The following is a 13,431-nucleotide window of genomic DNA, read 5'->3' on the forward strand; positions in this document are numbered from 1 at the left end:
TTGCAGTGAAGCTGCGATGCAGAAGCTTCTGGTTCAGGCACTCAAACGAAGACACATTCAAAAGGCTGCATTTTCTGGCCGTTCAGCGTATGTCCTGGACTGATTTTGTAATCAATAAATGATAGATTTTGCTTCTAGTTTCCTACAAATAGCATACATGCTTGCTTCTTTTGCTGCTTTGTCTCTGTAGAGCCCTTCCTGATATCAGCCCCCCCCCCCCCCGATGGGGCCGCCGGGTATTCAGAGATGCTGCTTCCTGCTGTTTCAGTTTGCTCAAATCCACTACTTTGTGCTCATGTGCGCGCTGTTTGAGCTCTGCTGCATGCATACAAAGATGTTTCATTCACTTGTGTCTATATTTAACCACACTCTTACCTAATAGATTGGGGATTTAATGGGATATAAATAGATAACTGGTCCATTTGATGAGTTGGATGGTGAGCGTGTAGGAGACTTATTGCAAAACTCAACCCTCGAGTCTTTTATTGATTCATGTAGGTTTCATTTAAATTGCTTTTTTTCAGGCTGATGAGCTTGGTTATTATAGATTTGCAGCACTGTAGTTAAGAAGAGTCGAGAAATCTAATTTCTTATAAGTAGCTTAAATCCTGCTGCCTTACAGTAAGATGTTTCTTTGCTAATTTGTCAGATATGTTGAGCTTTTGGTGAATTACTGGAGAATATATTTTTACTGTCTTTTCCTGGAGAGGATAGAAAATAATCTGTGGGGTCAAATCCTGTACTTGCTTTAAAGAGCTTTTAGGACAACCAGATAATAAAGAATTACAATTGTCAAGTCTAGATGAGTGAGATGAATGGACTCTGTTTTGAACATCACCCGAGGACAGGCTATTCCTCCCATCCATTTCCCTCGGCTTGCTGGCACAGCAGTCCAAGTGGGGATACTAGACTTTCTTTTACTGATGGCACCTGTTAAACACACCTGTTAGGTGTTAACAAGCAAGCAACGAGGAAGAGCACTGATCCACTTCTTGACTATGTGAGTCATTAATAGTGTGAGAGGGCAAACTTTGTCCTCAAAACTGAAAAGGACCTGTCCGTTAATTTTAGGACTGATTACCTAGAAACTTTTTGGCTTTCAGTGTGGACTCCAAACATGTTCTGATGTACTTTTATCGAATGTCTTCTGAGTTTTTGTATCATCACTATTTTGGAAATGCAGTACATTTTTTGGGAGCTGCATTGCTGAGTCTGGATCTATAGGCGAGTGATGAGAGGCATCTATTTGACTCTTCTTTTATACCTGCGCAGGGTGATTGTCTCCTTACTCTAAACCTCAAGCCATGTGCAATATATGGGTGGCCCAGCTGGTCCCACCAAACGATTCCTCAGGTGCGATGAAAACGTTTGCATAAATTGTACACTTTTGTGGTGGTGTGTTTGTTCCATGGTGGTGTATGGAAATTCATGCGATTTCTCCTGGGATCCAAAGTTCCTTACAGGGACAAATAAATGTCCAGCTTGGCCTGAGTTTACCTGGTCATCTCGTTTCTTTGGGACATGTCTGAAACACCTCACCTTCGGAGCGAACCAGGTTCTTCAGGCATCGTTTTCAGACCAACCTCGGTGGAGTAACGGCTGTGCCCTCCACATAGCCTCCACATCACTGCAGACACCGCACCAATCCATCTGTTAGTCTTGCTAAACTTCTCTTACAGGTGTGAACAAGACCCCAACATATTTGAGGCAGCAACTCATCCTCAGCCCAGAGTGGGCATTCCACCCTTCTCCAGCACAAAACCACTGCCATAAATTTGGAAGCGTTAACTCTAACGGTCTGACTTGGAGGTCATCACCTAAGGAAGCCAGCAGGTCCACCATAATCCTGCATTCTGTTCATAAAGTTAAGACAAAGAGCAGCTGTGGGGAAGCCCACTGCCCACCAGGAAGCAGATGTATAAGCCAAGCCCTCATTACAGTTGCACAGGCACTGAATACCCTGTAACAGCTGGCTCCATATCCCCATACTCCCAAACATTCCTCATGGGACACCTCAAGGGAGACGGGATGAATACTTTCTCCAAGTCCTCAAAAGTATCCAGCCTCAAGTATCCTCTGGAGGGTAAAAAACTGCACTTTTCTCTGTGCATCAGCACTGAGAAATAATTTAGAGTGAAACACTCTCGTCCCGGCCCGCGTGCCTTCAGGTTGAGTGGCATCAGTTGAGGCTGTGTTGGCAATGGCCTGGTGCTGAGGAAAGTGCTGCCAGTCAGTCTGCTGTAAATTGAGTCAGATCGGTGCTTTTAAAAAGCTTTCATGTCCAAACTCATGTTTTCACAGCACCCACACAGCTGAATGCACCCTTAAAAGCTCTGCTTCAGACCCGAATGCATCCATGAAAGACGCTCTCAATGGACAGATTGTACTTTGTTTTTTAAAGATCTAAAATGCTTCAATTGTTTGTCAGAAGCCATTTGTGTATGTCGATGACATTTGGTCGTGCAATTGTGACCAGCACTAACATAGCGGCGCCGTTCAGCGGGACGGCACCGCTCGCAACAGCCCGCTCTTAATTTCCCTCTAATCTTCCTTCCTCACGTTGACTCCCTGCTCTAATCACTGCAGTAAGAGGAAGCCAGTGTTTAAATGGAGCAGCTTACTGGGTGATTAGGAAAAGGTAAATTATTCATTACAGGATGTGTAATCGTGGAACAGCCTTTGGTGGAGGATGAGGGAATTCACAGCCCACTCTCCGGGAGCGAGACCACACCCATTTCCTTCAACCCTGACGACAGGAAGCCGAGAGATGAAAAGGAGTCGGAGAGAGGTTAGGCAGCTGTGGCAGATCCACAGGTGATGAACTACAGACTGGAAAGCAGCTCATCATCCCGTTTTCTCTGCTAGTGATGCAGCTCACGTGTTCAGCTTTCCCTCTGATATTTTCAGCTTGAAAGCGTTCACTGAGACTCACACGCTTTGGTTTGGGTTTTATATTTGTTGTCACTTTGAATGCAGTCCTGCAACAACCGAGTGGACCCTGTGATTCAGCAGCTTGTAGAGCCTGTTTAAGCAAGTTGCAGTGATGGTTTCTGTGTGACCTCATCAGTCTCTCACTGTGGAGGAGTTTTGGCCCACTCTTCTGTACAGCGTTGCTTCAGCTCATTGAGATTTGCAATGCAAAGCATTCATTCATGCACAGCTCTCTGAGCTCTGCAGCAGCTCCATTCTTCTCTCCTTCAGTCGTTCTGTTGCAGATCTGCTGCTGTGCTTGGATCTTTGTCCTGTTGATGACCCGGTTTGGTCCAAGCTTCAGCTGTGGGACACACGGCCTCACACTGACTCTACAGAGGAGCTCATGGTCCACTCAGATCATCATCCCTCCTCCACCGTGCTCACAGCTGTATGAGGTGTTTGTTTCCTCCAGATGTGCTGCTGTGTGTGATGGACAAACATCTCCACTTTGTGCCCATCTTTCCAGAAGTCTGGAGCTTTGTTCAGCTGCAGCTTTGCAAACCTAATCTGTGCTGCTATGTTCTTCTTAGAGAGAAGAGGCTTCCTCCTGCAACTCTTTCAAACAGCCATACATGTTCAGTCTTTTTCTAATTGTCCTGCCATAAAATTGAACCTTTAACCTGCTAACTGAGGCTTGTAGACTCTGAGTTGAACTATTGAACTATTTTGTGCAACTTTTTTGTATTTGCAGTTTTGAGGGATAAGCCTCTTAAATTTCTCTAACTAGAAATACATGTTAAAAAAACAAAAACGATTTTCAATTTTTTTGTAGTTTATTGCATTTTTTGCAATTTATGTAATTACTATGCACTTAATGCATACATATTATTAAAATTTGCGCTATAATGGTTGTATTGATGTATAGCAAATTGAAATGCTCCCAAAAATGGCTCTACAGCATGTAAAAATATAATACAAGCTCTGGCAGACTTGGTTCTATGGTAGGTCTTAAAGGGTTAAGACCTTGTATGTGAGGAGCAGGATTTTGAATTCAATTCTGGATTTAACAGGAAGCCAATGAAGGGAAGCCATTACAGGAGAAATCTGCTCTCTCTTTCTAGTCCCTGTCAGGACTCTTGCTGCAGCATTTTGGATTAACTGAAGGCTTTTCAGGGAGTTTTTAGGACATCCTGATAATAATGAATTGCAGTAGTCCAGCCTGGAAGTAATAAATGCATGAACTAGTTTTTCAGCATCACTAAGAGACAGGATATTTCTAACTTTAGAGATGTTGCACAAATGGAAGAAAGCAGTCTTACATATTTGTTTAATATGTGCGTTGAAGGACATGTCCTGGTCAAAAATGACTCCAAGGTTCCTCACAGTGTTACTGGAGGCCAAGGTAATGCCATCCAGAGTAAGAATCTGCTTAGATACCATATTTCTAAGATTTTCAGGGCCGAGTACAATAACCTCAGTTTGATCTGAATTAAGAAGCAGAAAGTTAGCGGCCATCCAGGTCTTTATGTCTTTAAGACATTCCTGCAGTTTAACTAATTGGTGTGTGTTACCTGGCTTCATGGATAGATAGAGCTGCGTGTCATCTGCATAGCAGTGAAAATTTATGCTATGTCTTCTAATGATGCTGCCTAAGGGAAGCATGTATAATGTAAACAGAACTGGTCCTAGCACTGAACCCTGTGGAACACCATAATTGACCTTAGTGTGTGAAGAGGACTCTCCATTTACATGCACAAATTGGAGTCTATTAGATAGATATGATACAAACCACTGCAGCGCAGTACCTGTAATACCTACAGCATGTTCTAATCGCTCTAATAGGATATTATGGTCGACAGTATCGAACGCAGCACTGAGGTCTAGCAGGACAAGCACAGAGATGAGTCCACTGTCAGAGGCCATAAGAAGATCATTTGTAACCTTCACTAAAGCTGTTTCTGTGCTGTGCTGAGCTCTGAAACCTGACTGAAACACTTCAAATAAGCCATTCCTCTGCAGATGATCAGTTAGCTGTTTGACAACTACTCTTTCAAGGATGTTTGATATGAAAGGAAGGTTGGAGATTGGCCTATAATTAGCTAAGACAGCTGGGTCTAGAGATGCTTTTTAAGTAAAGGTTTAACTACAGCCAGCTTGAAGGCCTGTGGTACATAGCTGATTATTAGAGATAGGTTGATCATATTTAAGATCGAAGAATTAATTAATGGCAGGACTTCTTTGAGCAGTTTTGTAGGAATGGGGTCTAAAAGACACGTTGATGGTTTGGAGGAATTAATTATTGAAGTTAACTCAGAAAGATCAATTGGAGAAAAAGAGTCTAACTTAACATCAATGGTACTAAAAGTAGCTGTAGATAATATTACATCTGTGGGATGATTATGGGTAATTTTTTCTCTAATGATAAAAATTTTATTTGTGAAGAAGTTCATGAAGTCATTACTAGTTAACGTTAAAGGGATTGTTGGCTCAGTAGAGCTCTGACTGTTTGTCAGCCTGGCTACAGTGCTGAAGAGAAACCTGGGGTTGTTCTTATTTTCTTCAATCAGTGACGAATAGTAAGATGTTCTGGCTTTGCGGAGGGCTTTCTTATAAAGCAGCAAACTATTTCTCCAGGCTAAATGATGATCCTCTAAATTTGTGACACGCCATTTCCTCTCCAGCTTACGAGTTATCTGCTTTAGGCTACGTGTTTGAGAATTATACCACGGAGTCAGGTACTTCTGATTTGAGACCTTAGTTTTCACAGGAGCTACAGTATCCAGAGTCGTACGTAGTGAGGAGGTAAAATTATTAACAAGATGATCGACCTCTGTTGGAGTAGCGTTCAGATAGCTGCTCTGCTCTATGTTGGTACAGGGCATTGAAGATGATAACAGTGGGTGGATTATATTCTTAAACTTAGTTACAGCACTTTCAGAAAGACATCTACTGTGATAAAGTCTACTCTCCACTGCTGTGTAATCAATTATTGTAAATGTAAATGTTATCAGGAAATGATCAGACAGCAGAGGGTTTTCAGGAAACACTGTTAAATAGGGATGGGTATCGTTTAGGTTTTATCCGATACCGGTGCCAAACCGGTACTTTTGAAACGGTGCCGGTGCTTAAAGAATGGAGAACACAAACTGTCCAAAAACCTCTCATGTTCAGCTGTTTCTTTTGTAAAAAGATAACAATGTTAGCCTTTTCTGCAGCTATAGGGCATATATGGTCTCACTCTTGGCTGGAATGGAAAAAACACAAACTTTGTCCAAAAACCTCTCATGTTTAACTGTTTTCCACTTTTTCTTTGGTCATTTTAGCCTTTTTGGCCAGGGTGAAGGGAGCATCTGCCATCAAACAAGAAGACAGCCGCATGTAACTACGACGGTGTTTGCTAGTTCACCTTACATGCATTAATGTAATAACGTGGTTAGCGTACTCAACGTTAATTACACACGAACAACATGAAGCTACTCACGCAGAGGAAAACGGCTGCTGCTGCCATCATCATCATCATCCGTCATCATTTCTGCTACGCTGACAGGGCTAGGGGCCAGGACTCTACTCTCCGGGTTTTTGGGGGATGTTGCTAACTCCGGGTCCGATAACAGGCACCACACCCGCAGTAGATGTGCTCGGTGTGAGGTCTCGCAGCAAGCTATCAAATACGGCGCATTTCTCGGCTTTAAAAAAAAACGCTATGCGTCGCCAGGCGTTTCATCAGATTCGAGGTGTTACCTCCTTTGACAGTATCACAGTATCAGCTTAAAGCACTTGTTGCAGGCTGCTGAGTTTGCATCTTTTGCTGTGAAGTACAGCCAGACTTTTGATCGCTTCGCCTTGGGCATTTTTAATCTGTAGCTCTGCTCTAAAAGAATGTACGTACCTGGCCCCGCCTACTATCCTCGGAAACGTAAAATGATTGGCTAGAATTGGCTCAGGAAAAAAAAAGCACCGAAATAAAGAACCGAAATGTGCGCTGCTTTTCGGTCTGGTTACTACCGTTTATGTCAGAACCGGTGCCATCATGGCACCGGACACCGGTACCCATCCCTACTGTTAAATGTTCAGTTTCAATGCCATATGTTAAAACAAGATCTAGAGTGTGATTAAAGTGGTGGGTGGGTTCTTTTACATTTTGAGAGAAGCCGATTGAGTCTAATAACAGATTAAATGCCATGTTGAGGCTGTCATTTTTAGCATCTACATGGATGTTAAAATCACCCACAATAATTATTTTATCTGAGCTGAGCACTAAATCAGATAAAAAGTCTGAGAAATCAGAGAGAAACTCTGTGTAAGGCCCAGGTGGACGATAGATGATAACAAGTAAGACTGGTTTCTGAGTTTTACAGCTGGGGTGGACGAGGCTAAGCATCAGGCTTTCAAATGAATTAAAAGTCTGTCTTGGTCTTTCGTTAATTAATAGACTGGTGTGAAAAATTGCTGCCACACCGCCCCCTCGGCCTGTGCTTCGAGGTTTCTGGTAGTTAGAATGACTCGGGGGTGTTGATTCATTTAAACTAACATAATCATCCTGCTGCAACCAGGTTTCTGTAAGGCAGAGTAAATCGATTTGTTGATCAATTATTAAGTCATGTACTAACAGAGACTTGGAGGAGAGAGACCTAATATTTAATAATCCACATTTCACTGTTTTACTCTTTGGTTCAGATGTGGATACTGTATTGTTCTTTCTTTGTGATTTTTTATGTTGAAGTTGTTTATTGCTGGTTTTTAGTTTGTTTTTTGTCTGTTTGGGAGCTGACACAGTCTCAGTGGAGATGGGTTTTTGGGGGGTAGCAGGAGGAGAGAAGCTGCAGAGAGGCGTGTAAGACTGCAACTCTGCTTCCTGGTCCCAACTCTGGATAGTCATATTTTGGGGGGTTTAATAAATTGAAGCAAGGAGATGAAGATGTAAAGTTTAAGTGTGAAAACTAAAACATTTATGCTTCCAAACGTAAGCACGAGGAGCTAATTAATTAACCTTCCTTGTTGTTATCAGTACCTCAACAGTTATTCCTGGACTGGTTCTTCAGCTCACTGTGACGTGGTTCAGCTGCACTACCTGAACCACCATCAGTCATCGTCAGTAAAATAGTGCTGCTTACAGCCCGTCACATCCAGCACGTCCAACACGTGTAACTCCAGGGTTTCATTAAGTCTTCTAAGAGCTGCAGTCATTGTAGCGAGATTAAGCAACAGTCAGATCCTGTTCTTAGCTCCAACCACAGTTCACACAGTTTACCACTCACTTCTGTTCAATTTTATTTACACAGCTACAAATCACAGCAACAGCCGCCTGAAGGTGCTTTATATTGTAAGGTAAAGGCCCTGCAGTAATACAATTATTACTGTAGACACCACAAAATGACTCAGAAGTCCCTGCAACAATGTTCATACACAAAGCTGACCATATGTTTGTATATACTTTATTTTGAGTAGTCATAAGTGTTCTCAGAGCCGTGGTTTGCTGTAAGACTCTCTAACTGGTGCAGTAAAGGTTATATGGTTTCTTTTTCTAAAGATAATAAAATACAACAAAGCGGCTGTTGAGTATGAAAAGTTCTGTCTACACTGGAAAGAGTAACACAGTCTTAAAGCAAGGTCGGTTTGCCTCAGACAAGATCTCGCCTCATGAGTATGTCACGATGTCATAAATCGGGCAGAAACATGCTAATGCAGGCTGTGAGCATCGAATTGACACGCAGACCCAAATAAGCCTTTTCTTGTACAGCATCTCAGCTACGTGCAAACGGAAACTGCTGGACTGCTGGGATTTTCCCACACAGCCGACTCTAGAGTTTACAGAGAAAGTCTGAAAGAGAGCAAATATGCAGTGAGCTCCGGTTCTGTGGGTGAAAATGCCTCGCTGGTGTCAGAGGTCACAGAAGAACAGACAGACTGCTTCGAGTGGCTCAAATAAGCACTCGTTACAACCAAAGTATGCAGAAGAGCATCTGTGAACTTTGATACTGATGAGCCACAGCAGCAGAAGACCACCCAAAGTACCACTGCTGTCAGATAAGAACAGGAAACTGAGGCTATCATCTAAATAGACTCACCAGAACTGAACAGTGGAAGATGGAAACACGTTGCCTGATCTGATGAGGCTCCATTTCTGCTGCAAAGGTCAGATGGTAGGGTCAGAGTTTGGCCTGAACACCATGAATCCATGCTGCTGTATATCAACACTTCAGGTTGCTGCTGGTGTGATGGCTGGGATATTTTCTTGGCATACTTTAGGCCTCTTAGTACCAACTGAGCATCGTTTAAACTCCACAGCCTCCCTGAGTGCTGTCCATCCCTCTGTGGCCACAGTGTACCAACTTGTGATGGCTGCTTCCAGCACAATAACACTTCATATTGAATCCTCTCACACTGGAGAGGATTCTTGAACATGACGATGAGTTCACTGCACCTTTGGGATGTGCTGAACATCGGTCCAGGCTGGTGTACCCAATGAAGTGTTTCATGAATGCATGTTTGTTTTTCTTTAGTTTGCTCGTAATACTCATAATAAACAAGTTTATATTTACTGATGTATCTACTATCTTTATTTTCTTTTATGTTTTCTATAGATGTCGTTAGCATGAATGTATGTGAGTGTTTGTAAAGGACCCCTTGGCTTCACATTTAAACACTCGGTGTAACAATTACTAACATGAAGGGTTGATGTTGTTGACCCAAACCACAGCAGCTCCCTGCTTAACTAAGAATACATTTTTGTAATCATCACCTTCAGTGGTGCCAGCTTTGTCAATGCCAAAGTACATGTTGTGCGTATCTGACCGACTTGGACCCTGAGATGAGAACCAAACGAAGGGTCACTGTCACCAGTCGGTCTGCCATTGAGCCAAACACAGGAGCTGAGAAGTGTGCGTTAGAGCAGCTCGCTGACAATCGCCGCAGGGCTGACCGTCGCCGGCAGCTCTCGCCGAGTCTGTGTGTGTGAAAGTGAAACTGTGTGTCCTGAGTCAGTATTTCCTGGAAAAGATTAAAAAAAGGGCACCCACGGAGCCAAGAACAAAAACATAAGTCAGAGGTGGAGTCATTAATCAACCCGAATGGGTTCCTGCCTCTCTACTGTATATAACCTTGTCTTGTAAGTGAGTGCTATCTGCTTCGGTTTATCAGCAGAGGTTAAGTGCACTCTCGCCATCTGCAACCTGCCATCACGAAGCAGTAATAGAAGCTCAGAAAGCTTCGTGCTCCAAGATCACCCAAAGTCAGCGATGTTGTTCGAGCCTAATGGGCCGATGAGCGGGAGAATAATTACTTAAAACCCAGGAGGTTCTACATGAGGGATGCTAGATAAATGTGAGGCTTTTTTTTATTCTTACCCGAAGCAAAAAGCTGAAGGCCTGGCCTAAATACCAAATGTTTATAATGGGGTAATAATTCATGAGAAAAATGGTGTTGCTCTCTCGCCAAGTTTATTTTCCCCGCTAACACGGAGCGGAGAAATGGGACACTTTAAAAACGGAAGTGTTGTAATGAGAGGTATTAGTTCACTTGTGCTAAGATCGTTAGATGTTTTTCATGGATTATTAGCTGAAAATGAAACGGGGGTGGGTAAACACTGGTAATGTAATCGTATATAATGGCTGCAGATATGATTCTGCTGGGACTAAACGTGCAGTCAGAGCTCATTAAGCTCGGCTTGTTTTTCCTGGTCTCATTGTATTTGCAGCGTTTCTCCGCAGACTCTCTCGCTTTGAACATTCGATCTTCTTTACGACATCGACTCATATCGCGCCCTCGCCAACGCCACCTTTGTTTCATTCGTCAGACTGCAGGGTCTTTGAGGTGAACGCTCCAGCATCATTTTATTACCATAACTACGTTTTTAGAATATCTACAGGGATCCACAATGTAAACATTTTTTTAATTATGAGCAATAGGAAGTAAAATTAAAAGTGCTGTCACAGACTTTCACACTGTGATTATCAGGATTGTTAAAATATCACATTACAGTATCTTTTAAACTTCGATTTAAAAAATAGTTCTTTATTTAAAATTCCCTCCATCCATCCTCTTCCATCTTTATCAGGCTCACAGGGGGGTGGAGCCAATCCCAGCTGCCATAGGGCGAGGGGCGGGGTACGCCCTGGAAAGATTAAAAAATAAAGTTGTGCTGTCCAAAGTTGAATTTTTACTTCATGTTCATGGTGTATATTGTTTATTGTGATATATACTATTACTATAGATAAAGATCTAGTATCTTATCCCTTCGTCCAGCCTTTTCTTTAGAGTAAACTGGGGTAAAATAAAGAACCCGACGATCACCAGAGCATGATTCTGAATGTTTTTCTCATTTCTCTCCATTACTTTAGCTTTGCCATGAGGGCAAAATTTCCATTCAACACAAAAATAATATAATCTAGTGAGCAGATTTTTTGAAGTTCACTGAGCACATTTAGACTTTCCACATGATGCACCTTATTATTCTGAATGCAGCACAAGCTCTAGGCAAGGATCAGAATCAGGCCAGCATGTAAAATATTTCAAAGGAAAAACTATTTTCTGTGATGTCCTGACATCCTGAATGTTACCGCACTTCAGAGCAACTTTCCAAAGAGGATAAATGAATAGTTTGATGGCAGTGACATGTACAGAGCATGTAGCCGCTTCTGATTGGCCAAACATTTAGATTCTAGTGACCACGTGACATTTTTTTCTACTGCTCTGAATAAAATTTCACTTTAGTAGCGTTGCTGAAACGGCTTCAGTATAGCTTTTCCACCATAAGGTGCTGACTGCCTAATCTAGAAGCAGTTTGCAGACATTTCTGCAAAAATCCAATCAAAGTGCCACGAAACGGCTCATCCCCAAGTCGGGTCCACTGATGTTAGGGTCAGCTAAAGCATTCCCAGTGCTAGTGTGGTTTCCTGGTTTCAGTGTGACTGGGACCTGAGGATTTAATTTAACCTGCCAGTTGGGCTGGGTGCTGTGCGCGAAGCTATTCTTGTTCCAAGATGTTCCCTGTGGATCTGCCACAACATATTGTGCGCACACCCTCAGCAGTGAACTATTACTCACTTGGGGCTTTTTCTTTTTCTTAGTGTTGTGTATTGGCATTTCTTTTTTTATCTTTGACAGAGTTTAAAAACACTGAGACGCTTCCTTTTTTTTATTTGGTTTGGTTGTGAGTTTGTTGACATATTGCTCCTCTCAGTGAGGAGTGAACCACATCTGAACCCAGCAGGTGAGGGAGGAAACGAAAAGCTTCTAAACGACCTGCCAGCTCCTTTTTTAAAATCCTTCCTTTCTCCTGCAGCTGCTCTTTTAAATACCCAGAATACCTTTCACCATGCTGCGCTGAAGCAGGAGGCTATAATGCAGTGGTTCCAAAATGGTGTGCAGGTCCAGGTGTGCTGCAGAATTCATCTGTGCATGCAGGAACAAAGCAATGGATCCATTTTTAATTTAGTATCAGTACCTTGCTCAAAAAGAACCCAGTTCTGTATGCAGGCAGTTGCCAGATGGTAGGAATTATTACAGCGTGACACATGAAAGGCTGTAACTGGTAGTGAGAGGGACATAACGTGTGAGTGGGAGGAGAAAAGCATAACTAACCACCAGCATGACCCACGAGTTGGAGAAGAACCTGCAGAAACTGTTCCCAAAGCTGCCTGTCTGTTAACGAAGAAGATGGTTCATACTGACATGTTTCTGAGCACGCTGAGGAAGCACTTAAAAACCCAAACATCACTTCTGAAAGAAACTTGGCTCACTCTGAAAGAGTGCTGGAGCTGAGCCATAGGCAGGTGCATTGGATGGACTTTGTGAGAATGCCACAGAGGCAAACCGTAGTAAAGGATGCTTATTACAACAAAAGGTGTCATCAAACAATGCAAAGAGTAACTGTGCAGGTGTGCATGAGATTAAACTCGACTTCATCTTGGAGCTTGTTGTGCAAACCCAGATCTGGTTTAAAGAGCCCGGCCCGCCATCCGCCTTTTCCCCCTTTGTCCTTCGTCCTGTTTAGGACTGAAACTACTTTATCCAGGGTGCCTGATCTCGCCCCTCCCCTGCAGTCAGCGTGGAGCACTTTACAAACGAGCGCGATAGTTGCTGAGCTGTTCCTGCGACGGCGGCGGTATCTCTCCAGGGTCGTGCTGGGAACAGGCCGGCTTGGGCGCCACGTTCTTGCTGACCTACTCACTACCTGCCTCTAATGGGTCATATTTTAGCTAGTGTGGCGGTGACAAATGGGCGCGCTCTAAAAGCCCTGTCCAAGGCGCTGAAACTCGGTTGATCTATGACTGAGTCCCGCTGATAAATGCCTCCTATCAGTTTGTGCATGACGCCGATTCATCACCGCGCCGAGGTTTGTTCTGGGAATCTATATTGGATTTTTAATGAAAGAGAATATAATGCAATTCAAAGTCAATGGGTTTGCCAATGCCCTCGCACTTTACACACACAGTCATTAAGGTGCGCACACACACATGCTTACACACAAACAAACCATCTCTCTTGTCGTGCTGTTGAGATTGCATTGCATTTCCC

The 13,431-nt window shown here is 43.1% G+C and overlaps 1 protein-coding gene across 4 annotated transcripts in view; it reads left to right on the plus strand.

Annotated features, from left to right (window-relative positions):
• Positions 1–13,431, plus strand: part of immp2l (inner mitochondrial membrane peptidase subunit 2) — a 211,776-nt gene that overhangs the window by 108,861 nt on the left and 89,484 nt on the right. The gene's annotated exons all lie outside the window — the stretch shown is intronic.

This window comes from Oreochromis niloticus, linkage group LG7 (genome assembly GCF_001858045.2).
Source record: "Oreochromis niloticus isolate F11D_XX linkage group LG7, O_niloticus_UMD_NMBU, whole genome shotgun sequence".
In the NCBI taxonomy this organism is placed as follows: domain Eukaryota; kingdom Metazoa; phylum Chordata; class Actinopteri; order Cichliformes; family Cichlidae; genus Oreochromis; species Oreochromis niloticus.